Genomic DNA, 23,825 nt, shown 5'->3' on the forward strand with positions numbered 1-23,825 from the left:
CATGAAAAAAGTCACTATGCCAGAAACCCTACACACCCGGCTCAATAAGCTCATCGGATATGAAATTCTTTTGTCTCCAAATTTACATCACTGATGTGTCTCTTAAAAAATATACGTCTCTGATGTAAGTCATTAGCAACATGTTTTGCAAATGACTCTCATCCGATACATGCATGTTTTACCAAATCCTTATGTCCGATGACCCTCATAAGAGCAAAACGCGTCCCCTAAATGACTCATATCAAGACACGTTTTGGCAATTAGTGTCCTCGACGATGAATTTTAAAAAAAACTTAGAAAAAAGACATGAAAAGTGATAGGAAATAGGCCATATACATACATCGAAGTTCTTCCTGTCAAGACATACATTCAGAAGGGTAGTTTACAACACTATTTATATTTGTTTACGCATACTATCAGATTGCTTATCCGGCAAGTCCACCAGAGGATAACCGGCGGTAGAGTTTAGCAGGAGAGATCTCGAGGCCAAGAGCTTTATGGTAACACAAAGACGCAAGGGTTAGACGGGTTCTGGCGCAATGTGCATAACACCCTATGTCCTGTGTTCAGTGTGGAATTAGGGTTTTTGATGGTGTTTACAATGAGTGTGGAGTTGTGCTGATATGTTGTGTTGCGTTGTCTTTTCTAGGGGTCTCCCCACGTCCCCTTTATATAGACCAGAAGGAATGAGTTACAAGTAAGGAATATGATCTACTTGGGTTGTTACAAGGAAGGAGGTCAGTTAAGATACCTAATAATTCTGACGCCTCACTGGAGCTTCCAACCTGATCAGTAGAGGACCCTTCCGTCATCCAGCCGAGTGCCTATCCGCCAGGTAGTCTGAGCAGAGTCATCGAGCAGGGTAGCCACCCGGACACGGGGACCCCACTCGGCAAGGAGGTACCAAGGTCGACCTCCGTCAAGCCCCCGTGTGCCCAAGGGCTAAGTTGAATCTTCATGTCTTGTACGAAGTCTTTCTGTACTCATGTAGTTCCTCAAGAGACCCTGAGCTGAATCTTCATATCATGTAGTTCTGAACGAGATGTGCCCTTGGGTGTAGCCCTCGAGCCTCGGAAGGTTTCGGAGAAGCGTTTCGAGGGTCAATAGAACAAACCCTTTTTCTTGTACTAGGAACGCCTGAGCATCCTAGATTACATGCATAGCTACTGCCCCCCTCCCATGCAGGAAGGCGACCGAGTCACGGGGACCCGTCAGGTCATGTGGCAGCACCCAGCCCCTGAGCAAGGTCGCTGGCGGAGTCACGGAGACACATCGAGTGGTAGCGGCGCCCAGCCCCTAAGCAGTGTTGCTGGCGGAGTCTCAGAGACATGCTGAGTGGTAGCGGTACCCAGCCCACGAGCAGGGTTGCTGGTGGAGTCTCGGAGACGCGCCGAGTGGTAGCGGCATCCAGGCCCCTAGCAGAATAACTAGTGGAGTCATGGAGATATGCTGAGTGGTAGCAGTGCCCAGCCCCCGAGCAGGATCGCTGGCGGAGTCACAGAGACATGCCGAGTGGTAGTGGCGCCAGCCCCCAAGCAGGGTCGCTGGCGGAGTCACAGAGACATGCCGAGTGGTAGTGGCGCCAGCCCTGAAGCAGGGTCGCTGGCAGAGTCACGGAGACATGTCGAGTGGTAGCAGCGCTCAGCCCCCGAGCAGGATCCATGGCGGAGTCACAGAGACATGCCGAGTGGTAGTGGCGCCAGCCCCCAAGCAGGGTCGCTGGCGGAATCACGGAGACACGTCGAGTGGTAGCGGCGCCCAGTCCTCGAGCAGGGTCGCTAGTCAAGGAGAGACATCGAGTGGTAGTGGTGCCTAGCCCCCAAGCAGGGTCGCTGGTTGAGTCATGGAGACACGCCGAGTGGCTGCGGCGCCCAGGACCCTAGCAGGATCGCTGGCGGAGTCATGGAGATACGCCGAGTGGTAGCAGCGCCCAGCCCCCAAGCAGGATCGCTGATAGAGCCACAGAGACATGCCGAGTGGTAGCGGTGCTCAGCTCCCAAGCAGTGTCGCTGGCTTCTGGGTTCTTGCGAAACCAGGTAACTTGTGGGGGAATCTACCAGCATATTCCGTCTCGGTGTAGATGAACACCAAGCATCATTTTACCTTGCATTGTACGAGTAGAGGATCCCGACACCGATAGGCTCAATAGCCAAAAGTTACTGTTTCGCCCCACTCCTTGCACTGTACGATTCTCAGTGCCTGTTTGTAAACTGATTCAAATTCCTCTCAAATCGCGGAATCGGCCATTGGGACCCTGGCTGATATAAAAGTGATCGACCCAACTCTGTCTCGGCCACCCATTCGCAAGCCTTCCAGAGCCATCTTCCACCGCAACTATTCTTTTCTTCTCATCTTTCTCCGCCACCTGCTCCCATTTAGATCCGATCTCACCATCACCGCCACCATGGCCAGTGGCTCGCTTGTGCTGCTTCCTCGACGTCCGGGAGCTCTAGGGAGATTCTGCCGCCGTCGTCGGAGTCGTGGTTGCCGAGCACCCTTCAGGAGGCGGACATGAAGGACATGGTGGAGCGCGGCATCCTCCCGGAGAAGGCGATCTCCGGGTGGAGGTGCTGCCTGATGGAGGAGTTCCCCTCGGAGGACCGGACGAAGATTGTGGTCTTCCAGTCCTTCTACGAGAAGGGCTTCGCCTTGCCCGCAGGGGCCTTCTTTCGCGGGCTTCATTATTTCTACGGAGTTGAGGTAACCCATCTCAAGCCTAATTCAATCATGCTGATCACGATTTTATTCATTTGTGCGAGGGGTAACTGGGCATCACCCCGCACTTCAACCTGTGACGGGCACTGTACTGCCTCAAGGGGCACCCGTCCAATGACCATCGCAACGTGGTGGGCGGGCCGCCTTCTTGCTGCGCTAGGGGAGGGTATAACTACACTTCCACCTCCATGACAGCAACAAGGGGTGAAACAAGTAGTGGTTCATGGTGTCAAACCCACCCCCTAGCCTCCTGGCCCAGACCAGATGCGCGCCGGAGTATTGGGCATGCTGGGAGGACCTGCCCTCGGAGGAGGATATGGTCTAGGTGGGCCGCCTCCTCGGTGAGATTGCGAACCTGTCAGCCCTGAAACTGATGGGGGTTGCGGTGGCCCTTCCATTCTTCAAGTGTCTGACGTAGCCAATTCAGGATAGAGTCCACCCCCGGCTTCGAGTACTGGGATTGTGCGGGCCATACCCAAGGGCAGAACCGCAAGGTCTCCCTGGAGGAAGCTGCCACCCGGGTCGCCCGCATGATGCAAGGAGTAATCCAGGACAAGGGGTTCCCGAAGGCACACAACTTGAAGCAGCCGACCAACATCGTAAGTTATTCTAACTTGTCCGAGTAGTTTATGTTTTGTTCCAAGTTGTTTTCCTCTACTTTTAATACTCTGCTTCTGTTGTTGTTTGTCCGACTACACCCGTTGGGTTGTGACACAACTCGAAATTTCATTGGCCAAGGTGATGGAGTTCTGGTCCCCCGCTCCACTACTAGAGGCGGACCCGGGGAAAGATGTTCCCGCACCTGCCAAGCTGAAGTAGCCGGTGGAAGAAGATTTGGAGTTCTCCTTCGACTCCTCAGTGGGGAGCGAGTCGGGGGTTGAAACTATTGGAGCATCAGGGCCGCCGCATGCTGGTGGCCCCATGAAGAAGAGGAAGCACGTCGTGTGCAAGATCTCCACAACAAAGGTGGGGATGGGTGATGTTACGGCTCACACCACCTGGGGCTCTACGCCCGGGGGCTGTAGTGAGGATAGGGGGGTCGTGGTTGCCCCCAACTCTATTGATGCAGGGGGCTCGGCAGTGGCCGACCCCCTAGGGCTGTCTCGGATGCGTGGGGAGGAGACCCCCATGCGTGTGGGGCTGTCCCTGAAGACGGTTGTGCCGTTGAAGCCTAGCTTCAACGTGCACCCGAGCGGTGTTGAGTTGTGATCCAAATTCAGTTGTACACGTATAAAGGCGTTGTGTTGAACTCCTGTCCCGGGGATGCCTAGGGGGTGGTGCGGGGGGCCTTTTCCCGCGGTATGGATTATATGGCCCGTTAGGATTTCACTTTTATACATACCTCTTGTAAGCCGCCGTTCGAGATAAGATAATCATTGTAAATCCCTGGCATTTTGTAACCGCACTCGATATAGTGAAGATTTGCTGGCTAGCGCCCATGATTTTCCCTTATTTATTGGGAGGGTTTTCCACGTTAAATGTCGTGTCCTCTGTGATTGGTTTGTTCCTCTTCATCATTTATTTTTCAGTCATTTGTAACAAGCGGCGGGTAAGTGGTTGTTGCTCAGCCTTTTTAAATTTGCCCATTTTCTCCTTGTCGAGCACTTTTGCTGGTATCCGCAGGAAGGCGTAGCTCGGTGGTGCCAAGAGGAAGGCGGAGGAGCCGGCCAATTAGGCTAGCTCGATGGAGGTGCACCCACCATGTCGGCGAGGTTCCGCACCCACATCACCGGTTCAGAGCCAGGCGAGATGGGGGAGGAGGCAATGGTCGGCGAGGAGGGTCCTCTGCCGGTGGCAACCACCAAGGAGTCGGGCCTCGCTCCTCACGTGGAGGAGGTTGAAGACGGGGCTGCCGTAGGAAGGCAGCTCCCTGCCATCGAGGCGGGGCAGGTGCAACTAGGGTAGTCGACGCAGGCTGGTGCCCGACAGGAGGTGGATCCGGCAGAGGGCTGTTGACATTTCTTAACGTCATCACTTGGATTGTTAGTCCATAGCAAGGCCACCAAGAAATGCTAGTGGTGTGTCTTAACGATTACAGATGAATCCGCAAGCGCACGGATATACCGTTGTAGCATTTCACTCTTGAGTATTCTGGGTATCCTATTATTCTCAGGGAACAGAGGTGTAACGGTCTACTAGTTTACCCTGAAGAACAAGAGATGAGACAGTCTAGGTACCATGGTTTATCTAAGGGTAAGGATCAAGGAAGGCTACACTCTGCTGCTACTTGCTTGCTTTGGGCACCAGCACTCACCAGGTCTGCCAAGCGGTCATAGACGACCTTGGGCATGACACTGACGCTTGCTCCCAAGTCGCATAAAGCGTTTGAGAAATGTTGAGTCCCGATAGAGCATGTGATGGTTGGGCAGCCTGGGTCCTTCTTTTTCACCAGAAGAGGATTGAGTATAGCAGCGCTACACTCTTCTATTAACTGCACGACCTCGGTGGTGGGCAGCGCTCTCTTGTTTCCAAGAATATATTTGATATAGTTGGCATACGTCGGCACCTGCATAGCATCAAGAAGCAGTACATTGACATAGAGCTTCTTTATTACCTCGACGAACTTTCCGAATTGTTCGTCGGCCACCGGCTTCCTCATCTGTTCCGGAAATGGTAAGGTAGTTGTGTTCCACGGGGTCTTCCTAGGCTGCAATAGTGTTGGAGTCGACACCCTCCTCCTGCTCTTCTTCTTCAGCTTCGGCATGGCTGGCGGATACGGCTTTCCGCCAGGTTCCTGCATCCTGTGGGAGGGGTGGCTCCCGTGTGGACTTACCGCCACACGTAGTCACCGCATTAACATTTTCTTTCGAGGGAACTTCCGGTTGCCCGGGCAGTTTCCCTGTGTTAGCGTTAGGACATGATGAGGCTAGCTGAGCTACCTGGGTTTCTATCATTTTATTGAAGCTCAACTGGTTTTTAATAACAGAGCTAAAGCCCTCTAGTTGTGAGGCCAAGGATTCCAAGACTTTGTCATTAGCAAGAAACTTCTTGCTGATGTTGTCATTTATTTGCTTCTGGCCATAAACTAGGTCTTTTAAAGAAGAAAGAAAATTGTTATTAAATTTCATACCTTGCTGATTTCCGAAGGGGAGGTTGGGCTTTGAGTTCCAACCTTGCTAAGGACGGAATCCCGAGTTGGGATTATTGTTGTTGGTGCCAACGAAGTTCGCGTCCTCTTGAGTAAGGGGGCATGACGTGCCCGAGTGCCCAGTCTCGCCACATGTTTCACATGTCATCCGAGACTCCGAGACCTGGTTAGCCTCCATGTGTGGAGACTCTAGTTTCTTCATGATAAGATCCATCTTGGCAGCCAGCAAATCGACGCTGTCGATCGGATGCACGCCCCTCGGACGGTCTGGCTGCTTGTCACCTCTCCAACTCTGATTGGAGGCTATCTTGTCATAAAAGCATCTTCGCTCCCGCAACATCGAGAGAGAGGAAGGAACCACCTGCTGCTGCATCTACGTGGTCCTTGGCTTGCTTATTCAGGCCATGGAAGAAGTTCTGGATAATCAGCCACTCCTCCATGCCGTGGTGTGGGCATGCCTGAATGTATTCCTGCAGACGCTCCCAGGCTTCTGGGATGGTCTCATCCGGTAGTTGCTGAATACCGGAGATTCTGTTCCGGAGGGCGTTGGTCTTGCCCACCGGGAAGTACTTGGCCAGGAATGCATTTGAACAAGCTTCCCATGTGTTGAAAGCCTCTTTGTTGGAGTAAAACCACGTCTTGGCCTTCCCGAGCAGTGAGAACGGGAATAACCGAAGGCGGACGATATCCATCGTAGTACCTTTGGGGTTGATGGTGTTACTCGCCTCCAGAAAATTCTGGAGATGGGCATTGGCATCCTCGGATGCCTTTCCACAGAATGGACTAGCTTGAACGATGTTCACCAGTCCAGTCTTCAGCTCAAAGCCGTCATTGCCGGCTTGGTCTTGGTTCAGTCCAGAGGGAATGTGGCTACTGGACGGGGCCAAGAACTGACGAAGAGACTTCTGGGCCATGGATGATGCGACTGAAGTGGATGGTAAACTAATGGGCAAGGTAAGTCTTTTCTGAGGTGGGATGACGCAGCGTCTCACGATTCTCCCAATTCTTTCTGAGTTCGGATTGAAGTTACTTGGTAAGTCGAAACCGGTCATGCACTGCTCTGCAACAATCAAGGAGATAGAGAGAGCAATGGTAAGCCCGCTAAGATTAGCGGTGACAAACTAGTAAAGTCTATCAGACTATTTACGATATCTTTAGCCAATTGCTTCCCCGGCAACGGCGCCAGAAATGCTTGTTGGCATTTCTTATGCCCCAATAGAATATCAATTCCAGGGTATCGTATTTTTTCTCAGGGAAGCACTATGGTAAAGAGTATCGTAAATCGAATGATAACTGTACTAGTTTGATCAACCGACTAATTTAGACGGGGGTAAGCCAGATACAAGGATAAGATAAATGGCCAGTCTATGACCGAGTGACACACGGAGGCTCAATTCCTTAGAGAGGTAGCAGTTGGGAGGACAACGAGTGAGATAAGACACCTGATACACTTCTGAACTATCGAGCTAGCCTCTCTAGATAAGACTAACTATCTAACTAATCCTCGGGAAAGAAGAGCTTACTTCGGCGGCCTCAGGGAAGGACTCAGAATGGGATGAGAAGGGAGTCCAATGGCAGTCGGCACTACTGCTATAAAAACACCCGAACGTGGTGGACTACAAGGGACGGATAGGGCTGTCACCACCTGCCGCCTACCACAACGGTACCGTGGGGTGAAACACACTTTCTAGCTAACACTAAGCTTAGACACCATGTCTGCACTCAGTGTTAGGATTTCTCTCGAGGCCTTCGAGAGAAATCCCCCTCAACCTAGAGCACTAACTTGAGATACACTAGTCCGGGCGAGAAAAACCCGTAAGATAAATTCCCGAGTATCAGAGAGATAACTTAGCCTAAACTAAAGGATAAAACTTCCACGCTCGAGCTAAACACACAGACTCGAGAAGATAAAAGAGAGCAGAAAGTAAAGCTGACTCAGAAAAGTAGAGAAGATAACTTATATTGATAACTTCGAAAGAAAGATACAAGAGCTTTACCAGACTTCCGAGAACTCCAGAATCCCGAGCAAGCTCAACTCGACTCTAACTCCCAAACTACTAATCCTACTCTAGAAAGTGAAGAGAGAAATGAGCTCCAAGGTGTGTGTTACAAGTGAGGGATGAGTGCTCTATTTATAGCCCTTCCAAGGTCGGTTCTGAGCAGGTGAAGCACATGGCGTCGGTTGGAGGCGGTTGTGACAGTTGTGCTTAACCATCATGCGAAGCCAGAGCCTGAGTGGCTACAGAGTGGGGCCGGCTGGGCTCTCCTAGGCCGACCGGCCTAGGATTTTGGCCATCTGGCCACCGCCTTTGTGTGGACGTCCCTGATTGTCTCCAAGAGTTGGTGTAGCTTGCATTGCCCGAAAGCAGACAAGTCTAGGACGACCGGCCTAGGGGAGGCCGGCCGGCCTCCATCTGGCTCCTCTCGGCCCTCTGTTGCACCGACGTTGCTAGTGGACGCTTGTGATCTTCCAGGGAGGTGGATTGCTGACTTGGACAGGTCTTTGCACTGAATGGTGGGTCCTTTGATCCTTGTGCAAGCCTTTCGGTCCATTCGATCAAACCGACATCCAATCCTTGGCTCAGATACACTTGAGTTCATGACAATGCCCTTGGATCGAAGACGTGGCAGGGTTTGTAGGGGTGCCAGGCGGGCTAGCCTAGGATAGGCCGACCGGCCTGGGTTTTGGCCCAAATTCGTCCCTTTTTGTCATGTATTCTCCTGAAATAAGAACTCATCCAAAACTCATGGAACTTATTAGAATTAAACAAAATATGAATGGAACATAGTGTAAAGCTCGTTTATTCCCGAGAAGTTGACGGCCAGAACGTGAAATAATGGCCGTCAACAATTGTTCAGTCCAGTAGGGATGTGGCTGCTGGACGGGGCCGAGTACTGTCTGAGAGTCTTAGCCATGGGTGGTGCTGAGAATGACAAACGAGGATTCCAAGTGGGTTTCTTCTGGGGTGGGACGACGCAGCGTCTGACAATTCACCCAATTCTCTGAGGATTCGGATCGAAGTTGGATGGTAGATCAAAACCGGTCATGCACTGCTCTGCATCGAATAGACGAGAGAGAGAGAGAGAGCAATGGTAAGTCCGCTAAAACTAGCGGTGATAGAATAGTAAGGTTTCCCAATCAATTATATGATAACTTTAGCCAATTGCTTCCCCGGCAACGGTGCTAGAAATGCTTGTTGGTGTCTCTTATGCTGAATCTGAATAGGTATTCTGTAAGCACACAGAATTCACTGGTGTAGCATTTCACCTTGGAGTATTCCAGGGTATCATGAAATCCTCAGGGAAGCACTATGGCAAAGTGTATCATAAATTGTAGTGACAACCTTTACTGAAGTTATCGACCAACTAATTCAGCAGGGGTAAGCCAGATAACTAATGAGGTAAATGGCCAAGCTATGACAGCGTGACACACAGGAGATTCTATACCTTAGAGAGGTAGCAGCTGGGAGGACAACGAGCGAGAAAGGACTCCTGAAACACTTCTAAACTACTGAGCTAGCCTCACTAGAACTAATCTAAGCTTCTATCTTGATGTCGGAACCAGGAGCTTACTTCGGCGGCCTAAGCGAAGGGTGCAGACAGGGGTGAGAAGGGGTCCAACATACTTTTGGCAATCCTACTGCTATGAAAACACCCGAACGTGGTGGACAACGAGAGACGGACAATGCTGTCACTACTTGCTGCCTACCACTGCGGTACCGTGGGGTGGAACACACTTTCTAGCTAGCACTGAGTCAGACACCATGTCTGCTCTCAATACTAGAATTTCTCTTGAGGCCTTCAAGAGAAATCCCCCTCAACCTAGTGAACTAACTTGAATTACACTATTATGGGCGAGAAAACCCGTAAGACTAACTCCGACAAGCAAGAAAGAGAACTTAAACTGAACTAGAGGTAATACTTACTCCCACAGACAAGTACTAGTACTTGGAAAGATAAATACTTACGGAAAGTAAAGCTGACTCAAGTAAATAAAGAAGATGACTTATATTAAAAAATAGTCAAAGGAAAAGATACAAGATCTTATACCGAGCTCCAATGACGACTCCGAATCCCCGAGACAAGCTCTGAGTCTATGAGGTGTTCAAGCCCTGAAATCTTGATCATATATGGTGCGTGAGGTCGTGCTCCATATGGAGTAGTCCCCGAGCCTTAGGTTGAATCGTAGAATCAGACTGAGGGTCACTTCAGTCTTCTTCCTCCTTTATTTTCCATACATTTAAAAAATAAACTGCTGATGCCACATATCTTGCAGCCCCCGATCCTTGAATACAAATCACACCTTTAGATTTGAGGATCCAAAACTCGTGGCAGATAAAATTTATTCTGATGGCAGCCATGAATCACTCAGGATAAGTGTAAAACAGAAGATGTCTATCAATTTTTCAAAAATTTACCAGATTACCACCCACAAGGTTATTAAACCGTATGGTGACCCATTAGGGTTTTACCATGTTTACTCCTGGCCGCCATCATTTCCGGATCCAAGTTCTCCAATCCCTCACTCCCTTGTCTTCCGCTTCCCTGAGGCCCTCCCTCAGCCTTGGAGCATCATTTAGAAGACCCGCTCGTGACAAAAAAAGATGGCTCCCAGGAAGTCCAAGGCTGGAAGATCCGGAGCATCATTTAGAAGATCCGGAGCATCAAGTTGAAGAGGCCCCTGATCTTTCCAAGGGCTGGAAGAAATGCAAGATGACAGAAACTAATGTCCTTGCATTGGAGAACATGAAGATGCTGCAGAGGGAGAAGATCGCCCATACGAAGGTACCCATGAAATCGTCCTCTTTCGCGATTTCGTGGAGCACGGTCTTGTTGTTCCCGTCTTGGATCTCCTTCAATCTCTTCTGCGATTTTGGGGAATCCAATTGCATCATCTCACTCCTCAATCTATTCTTGATTTTTCCATCTTCACACATTTGTGTGAGGCTTTCATTGGCATCTTGCCACACTTTCGTTTCTTCCAACATTTCTTCTACCTTTGTCCAATCCCTAACGCCAGCAAGCCGATCGAGGTCGGCGGAGCTGAGCTGGTGCTTTGTCTTGAGAATGAGAGCGAGTACCTTTTCTATCAGTCCTCTGGCAAGGGAATCGATTGGAAGAGTTACTGGTTTTATGTTGGAAACTTCGAGTCCCCTCTGCCAGAGCGCTCTCCCAGAGTGATGTAGACGCGGCCCGATCTTCCGACAGATAGGATAAATTCGATTGATGGAGTACGTGACATTGGCGATCCGACTTCTAATCAGACACGAATTCGAAGCCTGCAACCATTACACCACTGCTCCATTGGTTATCAACCAAGCACAACTTGATTAACCTCGTCGAGAAGGCTTTTCCTGCAAGCGAATCGAAGAACATAAGCAAGAAAGGATAAACACACAATCTGAAATTGCAGATGTGTATGAAGCGAAAATCAAAGTAGGGGTTCAAGAACTCGATTCCAAAGGACTAATCGACACAGTGGAGGAGATCAAGAATGGGGGCCCTGGATCACTGTAAAAGGACTTGTCGCCACAGTTACAACGAATCAATCTCAATTTCACAAGAAAAACTAGAACTAAACAAAACCCTAGTATAAAAGGTGGCGGCTACTGTTTATATCCTAAGGGAGGTCTTAGGATTGCTGGTGGAGGCCAAGGGGGCGTCCACCAGTTGGGCCAACATGGTACACGGGCCAACAGCCCAAAAGACGGCGGCGCAGCGCCCTGACAGATTCTGGATGTCATATTGTTTCGGAGATTACCGTCTACTCCGAATGAATTTGGGCCTCAAACTAGTGCCATTGTAAGCTCCTTGAAATTATCTTTCCATCCATATAAAATGCATCCAAAACGGACTCCGTATGCGGCCTGGGCGTTGATTTTGGTGTGGGCTGCTCCTGGACTCCGAAGCAGACTCGAACTCGACTTGGATTGGGCCTCCAACTCCGCTTGGCTGCCGTTGCTGGTCCACCACGCCTCCAAACTCCTCCCCAACATCCTCCTCATCATCTCCATTGTTTCTAATAATAATTAAATTATTAGGTAGTAATTTATTCTCAAATCCACATGACAAATTTATTTGGAACGAGCTCACCTTGTAATGAATGGTCGTATCCGAAGGTGTCATGCACTCATCATCCTCCCCTTCTTGATAGCAAACCGTCCTCGGTTTGATCTTAGTTGGATGATATGGAGTAGGTAACAACCAATATTGCTCCCCTTCTTTGCAATGAACCTGCTTCTTTAAAATAAAACTAGAGGAACTTGACATTATAGGATTAGTAGCATTGCAGCCCTCTACTTGATCACATTGTTGCACAGTAAATGGAGAATTCAGATTTGAACAAATATAAACTCAATGTACCATGTATTCTCCTTTATTGTTATATTTGCCAATAACATAATATGTATGTCTAGAAAACCATGGCAAATCAGCATATACAAAAAGTTTCTCCTCCAAATCACTAAGATTGCATAGAACATCAAATTCAATGTAACCCAAAGTATTCAAAGCAGATAAAAGTTGCAGCTCATCAATATCACTAGCAATATGAATAACATATTTATTTTTAGCATAAGTGTTCGACTTCAACGCACATATAGCATTATCATTTATCATCGGTGGCATGGGTATATCATCATGCAAATCATCTTTATCACAAAGAACATCAAACAAATCATTATGTGATAAAGATAACTCAAGAGAAGAATTCACTAATGTTTTCTCCATCATAGCATGATTGGTGGAAAAAGTTAGCACATCATGAGAATTCTCACCTTCCGTGAGTGTAGCACCATGATTATTACCTATGTTCTCAGCAGGATTAATAGGTGCAATGTGAAGTGATGGTTCTGAATTTGCACATGAGGTTGTGAGCTCCTCATGATCTTCCATGTCATCCTCTTGCTTATGTACATTATCCTGCAAAAGGTTAGGCATAGCAAGAGAAATAACAGTAGACTCTTCCTCTAAATGATTCACCTCATCATTTGAATTAATTACAAGAGATGGATTAACAAAAATTTCTCTCATAACAATTTTCATGGCATCCCAAGTTTGAGGTTTATCTAATGGCCTTAAACTCTCCCACCAAGTTAAAGCAGTACCTCGCAAAACACTGGCCGCATTCTGAACCTTCCTCCTTGGACACATAAAACGAGTAGCAAATATGTTGTCTATTGCAATTTCCCACTCAATGTACTCATCAGCACCGATGCCATCATAAGTTGGTGGATATGAGGGACCTGTCATTGTTAGAAGATAGAAAAAGACAACACAAAAGTATTATCCCTATCAACTAACAGCTATCGGGTGGTAGTGAAAGTGGAGTGCAATATCTCAAGCGGCTTACCACCGTCTTGCAAGTGTTCTTACCAAAGCCAACAGGCGGCACAATCAGTTGTCAAGCTTGGGTGTAACAGTTACAAGATGAACCTGTGTTGATAGAAGTATATGTGTAGCTTTGGCTAGGCACAATATAGTAGTAAGGAATAGCAATTATTCAATTCAGAATTGCAAGACTGAAAAGTAGTCCCAAGATTGTCTATGTCGCCGGCCTAAACCCGTCCTAGACCTAGTTCAAGCAAACAACAATACAACTCACCACAAGACCACAAAAGGATGCAAGCACTTCTGAATTTTTTTTCTTTGCTTCCTTTTCTTTCTTTGTTTTTTTTCTTGTTGGTGCGCCTTTTTCTTTTCTTTTTTTTAGCACCTCTTTGCCTTTTTCTTTTTTTTCAGAACTGAAGCAATCAAATCTGGTGTGCAACAATCACATGCACGAGCGAACTAAAAACCAGAGTTGACACTAAAGACCATGAACAAGATCTAGACACGACGAACACAACGGCACAAGGGACTAAAATTCAGCAAAGCAAACTGAACTAAAAAATTGTGGGGCACAAAAGTGTGACACCCTAGGAGTCTGCACAGTAGAATTGCATTTATTTTATGCATCATGTGCTTATTTTTCTTGAAAAAGGATCTTATTGTAAAAATCTAATGGTAGTTATGTAAATATGTTTTAATTCAGGTTCCTTTCTATAACTTAATTTGAATAGGGAGAGCAAATATTGCTTTTGTGGAGGGTTTATTTGTAAAATTCGGTGTAATCATTGCTTTGCAGAAAATTTTGCTTTTTAATTTGAAGTTAAACTGAATTTGCATTGGAAAAGACAAAAGTGCATTAAATTCAAAATCCTTCCTATGTTTTCAAAATAACTCTTTAACCTTTGGTCAAATCAATTTTTTCACAACATCAAAGTTGTAGATCTTGAAAAGTTGAACAACTTTCATGTTGGGCACTTTTTCATTTGAGCCCTAGTTTAGGAGATATTTTTGTTTTACAGTAGGGCCCCTAAACTTTTTGGAAATTGCAAATCAGTCCAGACTTCATCTCTCACCTCTCTGCTTCTCTGTTTCTCTCTGCCGCCGGCGCTGAGCAGCGCCGCCCGCCACTGTGGAGGGCCACATGCCACCTCCTGCTTTCCCCAGCACCTCGCGTGGCACCTCCGCGAACCCCTGGACCCACTACACCTCGCGCTGGACCCCTCCTTCCCTCGCCACGCCACCCCGACGAGCTCTGCGGCCGCCACCTCGCTGCCGCCGTGGCCAGCCCGACGCAGCGCCCCGGCTCTCCTTCTTTCATGCGCCCCAGCACCCAGAGCACCCCAACAACCCAATCAACTCACTCACTCGCTAGCTCCCAGCCCAGAGCCCCCAGAACACTGCAGTCGTCCCGCCCAAACGCCGGCGAGCTCAAAGCTCACTGTCGACCCGCCATTCCAGACCCGCTCCGCCCGTGCTGACTCCACCATTAGCTCCACCTCGTCCTCGCACAGCTCGCAGACCTCTCCTCCTCACCCAGAACCCACCGGAGCACCCTCGCCGCCGTTCTCCTCCGTCGCTGCTGCCCTGCTCGCAGCGGACCCGCCTCCTCCGACCATTCCAAACCCGGCCAAGCACACCTACAGGTGTGCCCTGACCCGGTGAACCTCCCCAGCCCCTCCACCCTCGCCGCCGGCGACGAGCCCCGCCGGAATCGGCCGGTCAAACCTCCCTCCCCTGCTCTGACTCCGGCCAGGGACTCCCCTGCAAATACTTTTAGAATTCTAGGGTCCTGGATGCAAGTTTTCAATCCTTTCTCATTTGTTTCTAGGCTGAAATTTGAAAATACCTAGAAATTCGTAGAAAAATTAGAAAAATACAAACTCAAATGTTTTGGAGTCCTTGTTACAAGATCTACAAGTTTTGTTATATGCACATCTTCATTTTTGGTTTGTATTTTAATCCAAGAAAAAGGAAATAATAAATTGGCTTTATTTGTTCTAGGAGTTATACTCAGTAAATGTCTGTGATTTTTGGTTTGATTGTGCCTTACAGTGTTACTAGTACCTGGTAAAATTTTGAAACATTTTTGACATCATTAACAAGGTCAAAGTTTCAAGATTCCTTGATCTACTAGTTATGCTAATATATTTGTGATGGTAGAAATATTAGAGTTCTGAGTATGAAACGTTTTACATGCATACAAGTTACTAAAACCTTGCTGTTATCCAAGTTTTAGAAATTTTCGATCTGTTTGGCTATTTCTTTGATTTAATTCTTATTAAGTAGACTTTAATTATGGTAAATAGTTTTTTTCATGATAAATCATTCAAATATTTCTGAATGTTCATTTTGAATAACTCAGCTTGTCCATGAAGTTTGAACAACTGATCATGTCTAGAACAGAAGTTAAAAATGAATCTTGATGTGTTAATGCTAATTTTGTTCTTTTTATAATAATTAATTATTTGCTGATAAAATCATGAAAAATTTACAGCAGCTTAGTTAACGCCTTGTTAGTTTGCTGTTAAATTTATAGCTTCTGTTTTGGTCTAGTTTAACATGTAGAATTTAATCTTATTCTAGGTGCTGTCAGAGTGAATGATTTATTCTGAATAATTGGTAGCATGAAATGCAATGAATTTTACAGGGTAGATTTCTCTCTGTATTTACTGTTTGAAGTAATTTTACTAAAGTTAGATACTATTTGTATATTGAGTTACTCAATTCTTTGCAAACCATGATTTATATGCTATATAAACTAACTAACACTTACTTTGTAAGTTTAATCAAGTTGTCTTATGAGGTTAATCATATTGTTTTGTGTAGTAGGAAATGTTAAATAACTACTCTATAAATGATTGCCCATATGCTTAGTTATGTTTGTTATCTTTTAAATTACAACTTTATTGTGAAGCGTGTGTTTATAATACTATATCTTGCATCACATATAGATACGACTGTTTTAGGGGATGGGATGTACGAGTTGATCCCGGAGTCCGAAGAAGGTGATCCAGAAGCCCAGGTGAACGCCTCTATACTGACCGAAGCCCTGGACCAAAGTCCGGAAGAGCCCAAGGCTAATCTAGTTAGCGACTATCGCGAAGGCAAGCGTCGGACATAACCCAGTATTTCAAATTATTACAATTTATCGTTATTACTTACTTGTGCATTTACAGTTCTTAGGATTTGAATTGAAACCCTAGATGCATGATCCTAGGAACCTATGTACTGAACACTAGACCTGAGTTCGAATAATTGCTAAGCTATTAGGACCGTTAAAAGTCGAGTGATTGCCTGTCACTCGCGAGCTCTATAGGAATTGCTTGTTTACTTTATGCTATCAATATAAGGACGACGGACGGGGTCGTGTTCGATATCATGACCTTGGGTGAGACCCCGTCTGTGTTGATGAATTCTGCTAAGGTCGCGATGTGTGGTAGCGGTGGTTAAGTTTTTGAACGTACTAGCCACATGCCGTAAATATGGTACGCGGTAAGCCTAGTAGCCGATTGGACCGGGAAGTGGATATACCTTTCACTCTCTCTTAGAGATAGGTTTTATTTATGTTTATGTTGCGCAACACCATGGGTGCAGGGATGAGGTTGGTGCCCTGTAGTCGGGGAGAGTGACCCTATCCACAAGCCGGAAAGAAAGGTAAACGGTTGTTTGGGAACGACCCGACGGTGTTCCAAACGTGTGTGTTAGGTCTGCCTGGCTAGGTTAACAAATTTCGATTCGAATCGTCCGCTTCTCACGGTTTGGGACTGCTTGATCCCTTTGCCACACAGAGTAATAAGAGTAACATTATGATGATCAATCTTGATGTTTGCTTAAAGTTCTACCATGGTTGTATAGGAGTAGTTGCTTACATAGAATGGTTAATCAACTAGAATATGGAAAGCTAAAATGTGAAGTAAGGACCTACTCTTTATTGCTTTTCAGCAAAAGGAAAAACAGAGCCTCACAGAACCCTGCGTAGTCTAATTAGGTGGGCTATGTATACCCGTTGACATTTAAGTCTTGCTGAGTATTAGAATACTCAGCCTTGCTGTTGAAACCTTTTTCAGGTATGAGTTTTGTGGACCAGATCGCTAGTTTGTCTTGGCCCTGCTCTTTGCCTCCTGGCTGGTCCGTAGAGTGGGATCCGTCTTCGGCCAGCAATGACCCCGATGAGTGATACCTTGCTTGGGTTAGCTTGGTATGCTTTTGCGACGTGTTGTAGCCATCGTGTTTTCTTTCCACTGCTTTAAACTCTGAACTTTAAACTTATGGCTTGTATAACGTTTACTAAGTCTGGATTTGTAATAAGTACTTTGAAACTTGTTGTAATAAATATTGTGCCTGTGTTGTAAAATATGTATGGTTGTAATATCTCTGGACTCGCCTTCGTGCGGGGTATGCTTGCTCGATCCGAGAACCAGTGGTTGTATTGGGACGTTACCCGACAGACCAAGAATTGTTCCGTTTGAAGTGCGTTTGAGCCGGTGTTGCCTTTATGGTGATGGCCAGCGCACTTGAGCCGGGATAATTCAGGTGGTTCTGCCACAGCTGGTACCAGAGCTGCAAGTGTACACCAGAGGTGTTGGAACCTTAAAAATTGATTTCGGTATAAAAATTGGACCAACAAAGTGTTTATAAAACTACATTGGTTTCGTTAAGGATTGTGCATAGAGCGTAAAGCCCTAGGGAAATTATGGGATTTATCAGGTGGCTATCTATGTATGGTTTATTATATCTGACTTCCAGCACTTTACATTTTTGTCAAACCATACTCACAAGCAACCCTTAAATTTCTGTAACGACGCAAGTACGCGAAGGTAAGAAGGTAAGGATCCTCAGTCAGCTGAGGGATTTTGACCTTCCCGTCGGTGATGCGAGCCAAACGCTGCCCTCAAGCAGTGGCTTACTTGAGGTACTCCCAATATACCAACTATTAGTTGACTATATTGGAAGTAAAGTGTACTCAGTCAGCTGAGGTAGTCTGACCTTCCCGTCGGCGATGCGAACCGAACGCTGCGCTCAAGCAGTGGCCTACTTGAGCTGCTGCCAATATACCGACTATCGGTCGATTATATTGGAAGTAAAGGAAATTGTGAATACGCTATCTCAGTGGCGTATGTTAACGTTGGCCATACGGCGGAAATTGTATGGCTGCCGCTTCTATAGTGAGCGGTAATGTATGGGAACGCTTTCATGAGTGCTGGCATGAAAGGTTCAATGTATATATGTATTCTGTCAATTTTCTGTAGGTACACTAACCACGATTCGATAAGTTAAGAACGGTTAGAATTTATCGACTAGATATAATAGGGATAGACGTATTCATGTTATGCCACCGTACTAACCGCGTAAGCCCAACAATAGTTGGCAATTATTTATCTTGAGAGGACGAATAGGTCGTGCATGCATAGTGTGAATATGTTTGATTTGATTCCTAGAATTTGGAATTGTTACATGAGTCTTTTTAAGGGATTTCTAGTGTGGATCTTCATGGATATGTATTAGTATGCTTAAATCATAAGTTGAGTTTAAACTTGATATTAGGAGCATGTTTGTTGAAACATTTAGATTTCCTTGGATAAAAAGATGGATTTAAGTCATGCCTTTATCCTTAGCCCCATCTTGATGTTCTAATGATCTTTTCGTTCCAAAGAATCTCAAATGATGAACCAGTACCAATTGTGGTTGTTTACCTCCTGAGTTTGTGAAATCGTATAATCTTTTGAATCAGAATCACATTTTTCCGCAGTCTTCTTAAAAGCTTTATTTGAGAAGTCTTGAGATAATTATATAACCCACATTTGAATCCTTTTGATTCAGATGGCGGACTGTCACAATGTCTTTTGGGATGAGGATGGATGTGCTCATACTGATTGCCTGTACTGGGAGGGCTTTCTGAGGATTTTGTGGGATACACTCCGTATTTTCCACTACCCAGACCCACCCCGGTACAAGGGACGACAGTTTTCTAAGGATGGAGTTCAGAAGAGCAGAGTCACCATGACTATTCCTCAGCACCCCACCTTGGCTTGGCCGCCTATTGAGATTGAGGTGGTTGGATATCGTCTTGTGGACGCTTTTGAGACAGCAGCTCTCAAAGCTATCACTACCTTCTGTGAGCATCATCCCGATGAAGTAGCCGCTTATCCTATTGGCTTGTTTCCGGCAGTAAGTGCTGGCAACGTAGAGTGGCTCTTCAGGACCACCCACTTTGGACACTTCGTTGGAGACGTAGCTGAGTAGACTGTCCAGGCAGTGATCAAGTATATGAATGCCCAGTCCCACTATTAGATCCTTCAGCAGAGGCACATGGATCAGGTGATGGACTTGGCCCAGACTTTTCAGCGAGGTCTTAGTTTGAGAGACACTCATATTCCGGGGTTAATGAGGCTATTGCTGGGAGAGATCATGCCATTGCACAGTTTGAGCTTTAGGTTCGAGAGCATGGTGCTGAGATAGTACAGCGCAACACGGTGATTACTTTTCTTCAGGAGCAAGTTCACGAGCTCCAAGTGGATCTGGATGATGCTATGGCCCATATTGGTATGCTCCATGAGCAGCCAATACCCCCAGTTGTTCCAGCCGAGCCTGCAGCAGCAGAAGAAGACCCAGAGGAGATTGAGGGAGTTTCTGAGATAGCTTCAGAGCACGCGCTTGCCGAGCCTAACCCTCAGCCGGACAACTCTTCCTCCGGCAGTGCTTCCTCTGTGGCCAACCTCGACGACTTCTAGGCACCTTAGGCTTGTCCTAGATAGCATGTGATCTTCCTTGTTGTAGTATATGTAAATAAGTAAGGAGATGTTGTAAAATAGCCCTAGGAAGGAGTACCGCTTGTTGTAGCATATGTGGTAAGAAAGTGTGATGCTATGTTTGTACTATAAAGACTACCTTGGATGTAATATAAATAATGACTACCTGTTTGGAAATCAAGACTTTTCTGCTTACCGAAGTGAGAGAGTACGAAATTATCTAATAGCTGACCAAATTTTGAGCTATGTTGGTTGAGCAAATATGTGTTATGCATATTGTGTTACACCGCATCTTGTTAAACTCTGCTGATTTTGTTTTGATATCCAATGTATGATCATTGCACATACCATTGATTTTGGGAGCAAGAAAAATGTATCTAATGGATGTCTTCCATAATTACAGATGGTTGGTCATACCCGTTGATCGCCTGAAGGCTTCGGCCGTGAAACTGGCAGTGGATCTCAGCAGCCACCGCCACCACCGCCGAATCTGGCCGAGCTAATGGCCATGCAAACCGAATTGCTTTGTCAGCTGGTCCAAGGGCAGCAGAATCCGCCACGCCAGCAACATGGAGGACGTGATGCACAACCAGTGGGTTACTAGGAATTCTTTGGTACCCAACCTCCGCTATTCAGCCGAACTGATGAACCTTTGGACGCTGATGCTTGGCTCCGTACTATTGAGTCCAAGTTTGCCTTGCTAGCAGTACCTTGTGCTGATGCGAACAAGGCACAGTTTGCCGCCCAACAGCTTCGTGGCACCGCTCATATTTGGTGGGATCACTATTGTGCGATGCAGCCTGTTGGACATGTTATCTCTTGGGAGGAATTCCGGAATGCTTTTCGGACACATCATATTCCTGAGGGATTGATTGAGAGAAAGTTGAATGAATTCTTGGCTTTGAATCAAGGAACCCGCACTGTTCTTCAATATGCACAGGCCTTCAATCATCTGTGCCAGTACGCGGGCCATCATGCGGATACTGACGCCAAGAAGCGCGATTGTTTTCGTCGTGGCCTCAACACCAAGCTCAAGGAACGCCTGAACCTTGTTCAGCCAAATACTTATAATGAGCTGGTCAATATGGCCATTACTCAAGAAGATTGTATCGCAGCACACCGCGCCGAGAAGAAGCGAAAGGCACCAACAGGACCCTCGAGTGCTCAGCCACCGAGGTATCGTCTGGTGCAGAATACTCCACCCAGACCTCCACAGGGAAATGCCCCATTGGGCATATTTGTTTTTAGGCTGCCTCAGCAACAGGGAGGATTCAGACCTCCAGTCTTTCAGCAGCCGCAGCAGTTTGGTCCAAGGCCAAATGCCACACAGTTCAATCGTGGGAACGGTGACAATCGATGCTTTAACTGCGGCAGTACTTCCCATTTTGCCAGAAATTGCCCGCAACCCAAGAAGTCTTATCCATGGCAGAACTCCAATCAGAACAACAAGGGCAAGGGCAAGAAGCAAATGGTGCAAGTCCGACAAGGGCGAGTTAATTTCACTACTCTTGCAGAGCTTCCCGAAGGAGCACCAGTCATGTCGGGTACTTTCTCTATTCACAATAAACCCGCAGTCATATTATTTGATTCTGGTGCAACTCATAGTTTTATAAGTGCCAAATTTGGAGCAAGAATAGGATTGGATTTTTGTCATACTAAGGGATCTTTCATGATAGCAACCCCTGGTGGGAAGATAGCTTCCAATCAAATCATTAGACATGTGCCAATTAAGTTGGGTAGCAATTTGATAAAGACAGATTTGATCTTGTTGAATTTAGAAGGCATGGATGTTATTTGGGGCATGGATTGGATGACTAGACATAAAGTACTGTTAGATATCTCTTCCCGAGCTATCGAGATAGATTCACCATATCAAGGAGCCACCATACTCTATCTACCACAACGAGAGTGCTTCAACTCTTGTGCCTATGCCATAAAAGAAGTTAAGATTGAAGATATTCCTGTTGTGTGTGAGTATGCGGATGTATTTCCAGATGATTTACCTGGAATGCCCGCTGATAGAGATATCGAGTTCGTTATCGAGCTTCAACCCGGTACCGCTCCTATTTCTAAGAGGTCGTACCGAATGCCTCCAAATGAGTTGGTAGAATTGAAAATCCGACTTCAAGACCTTCTTGACAAGGGTTTTATTCATCCAAGACTTCACTATGGGGATGTCCAGCCCTGTTTGTGAAGAAGAAGGCCAACAGTTTGAGGCTATGTGTTGATTATCGACCACTCAATGCGGTTACTATTAAAAACAAGTATCCTCTTCCCCGCATTGATATCCTGTTTGATCAGTTAGCTGGAGGCAAGGTTTTCTCTAAGATCGATCTTCGTTCTGGCTACCATCAAATAAAGATCAAGCCTTGTGACATTCCAAAAACAGCTTTGTCGACCAGATATGGACTCTATGAGTATCTGGTTATGTCTTTTGGTCTTACCAATGCCCCGGCATATTTTATGTACCTGATGAATTCAGTCTTCATGACGGAGCTTGATAAATTTGTTGTGGTGTTCATTGATGACATTTTGATCTACTCCAAGAATGAAGAAGATCATGCTCAGCATTTACTCATCGTTCTTCAACGATTACGAGATCATCACCTTTATGCCAAATTCTCTAAATGTGAATTTTGGCTGGATAGTGTGAAATTTTTAGGTCATACTATCTCCAGTGAAGGTATATCAGTTGATCCAACTAAAGTGCAAGAAGTGATGGATTGGGAACCTCCTACTTCGGTCCATCAGATTCTCAGTTTTCTCGGTTTAGCTGGATACTATCGTCGATTCATTCCTGATTTCTCCAGAATAGCCAAACCTATGACGGAGTTATTAAAGAAAGGAGTGAAATTTGTTTGTGATGATAAATGTGAAGAAGCTTTTCAAACTCTCAAAGCACGTTTAACTACTGCTCCAGTGCTAGCTACACCGGACAGTACCAAACCTTTTGATGTCTATTGTGATGCTTCTGGTATGGGACTTGGTTGTGTACTTATGCAAGACAACCGGGTGATCGTGTATGCATCAAGAGCTCTCCGGAATCATGAGAAGAACTATCCAACACATGATCTGGAGTTAGCAGCTGTCATTCATGCTCTTAAGCTCTGGAGACATCATCTTATGGGAACTCATTGTAACATTTATACTGACCATAAGAGTCTCAAGTATATCTTCACCCAAGCTGATCTCAACATGAGGCAGAGACGCTGGCTAGAGTTGATAAAGGATTATGATCTAGAAGTGCACTATCATCTAGGAAAGGCTAATGTGGTTGCGGATGCACTCAGCCGCAAGTCACAATGCCATTGTCTATTTGTAGAGCCATTCAACGAAACTCTATGCCAGGAAATGATGAAACTAAATCTAGAAATGGTACCTCAAGGAAGTCTGAACCATATAGCTGTCGAGCCTACACTTCATGAAAGCATTATCATGGCACAATTACATGATGAAGGTATCAAAATAATCAAGGAAAAGTTATCCCAAGGAGAAGCAAAGTACAAGTATTTCCGAGTGGATCATAAAGGAGTTCTATGGTTTGAATTTCGTCTTGTTGTACCCAAGAATCACCAGCTTAGAAAATAAATCCTTGATGAAGCACATCTATCAAAGTTTTCTATTCATCCCGGTAGTACCAAGATGTACCAGGATCTTAAGCAAAATTTCTGGTGGACTCGAATGAAAAGAGAGATCGCCAAATATGTTTCTGAGTGCGATGTCTATCAAAGAGTTAAGGCTAGTCACTTGAAAGTAGCTGGTACTCTCCAACCTTTACCAATTCCATCCTGGAAATGGGAGGACATTAGTACGGATTTTATTGTTGGCTTACCCAACACTTCTCAGAAGCATGATTCTATTTGGGTAATCGTTGATAGACTCACCAAGACAGCTCATTTTATTCCTGTGAATGCAACTTATCCTGCCAAGAAGTATGCAGAGAT

At 46.2% G+C, this 23,825-nt stretch overlaps 1 non-coding gene across 1 annotated transcript; it reads left to right on the forward strand.

The window, feature by feature from the left end:
- Window positions 1–6,241: 6,241 nt before the first annotated feature.
- LOC120668329 lies at window positions 6,242–6,348 on the forward strand. Its single transcript, XR_005672421.1, has one exon. It is a non-coding gene; the product is annotated as a small nucleolar RNA R71 (small nucleolar RNA).
- The last annotated feature ends 17,477 nt before the right edge of the window (window positions 6,349–23,825 follow it).

This window comes from Panicum virgatum, chromosome 3N (assembly GCF_016808335.1).
Source record: "Panicum virgatum strain AP13 chromosome 3N, P.virgatum_v5, whole genome shotgun sequence".
NCBI lineage: Eukaryota > Viridiplantae > Streptophyta > Magnoliopsida > Poales > Poaceae > Panicum > Panicum virgatum.